This window comes from Odontomachus brunneus, unplaced genomic scaffold (assembly GCF_010583005.1).
Source record: "Odontomachus brunneus isolate Ranch 3 - 2012 unplaced genomic scaffold, Obru_v1 Obru_scaffold_245, whole genome shotgun sequence".
NCBI classification, from domain to species: Eukaryota; Metazoa; Arthropoda; class Insecta; order Hymenoptera; family Formicidae; genus Odontomachus; species Odontomachus brunneus.
Window position 1 is genome coordinate 38266 of NW_022639695.1, and position 545 is coordinate 38810.

Genomic DNA, 545 nt, shown 5'->3' on the forward strand with positions numbered 1-545 from the left:
ATGATCCAACCAGTGAAGGCAAGATCTGGACATGATCTTTGGGGGTAACGATTCCGGTAAACTCGCGAAGCTTCATGATAATTTCATGATAGTTGACATTCTCCGAGAACAAGGAGAATATCAACAATCTCTGAGGGACGATAATCAGCCATGGGTATTGTCGGCAGACGTAAGCCTCTGATTGTGAGTAATAAAGTTTGATACTCCGATCAACAGTGGAAGAGATTTCCATAATCAATTGATTCCTAAATATCCAATTGTATCTACAGACTATTAATTCCTATTAATTCCTATTAATAATAATCGGCCCATATAGACGATTGCTACAAATCCTGTTCGCAGAAGTACAAACCTGATTGATTCCTTGATTGTTCTTGATGTTCTACTCATCTCAAATAGTCTATTTTTAAAATAATATACCCTCTATTGTTTCCATAGAAAATATCGATCTGATCTTACCTTCACTGGTTGGATCATGTCCAGATCTTGCCTTCACTGGTTGGATCATGTCCAGATCTTGCTTTGACCGGTTGGATCATGTCCAG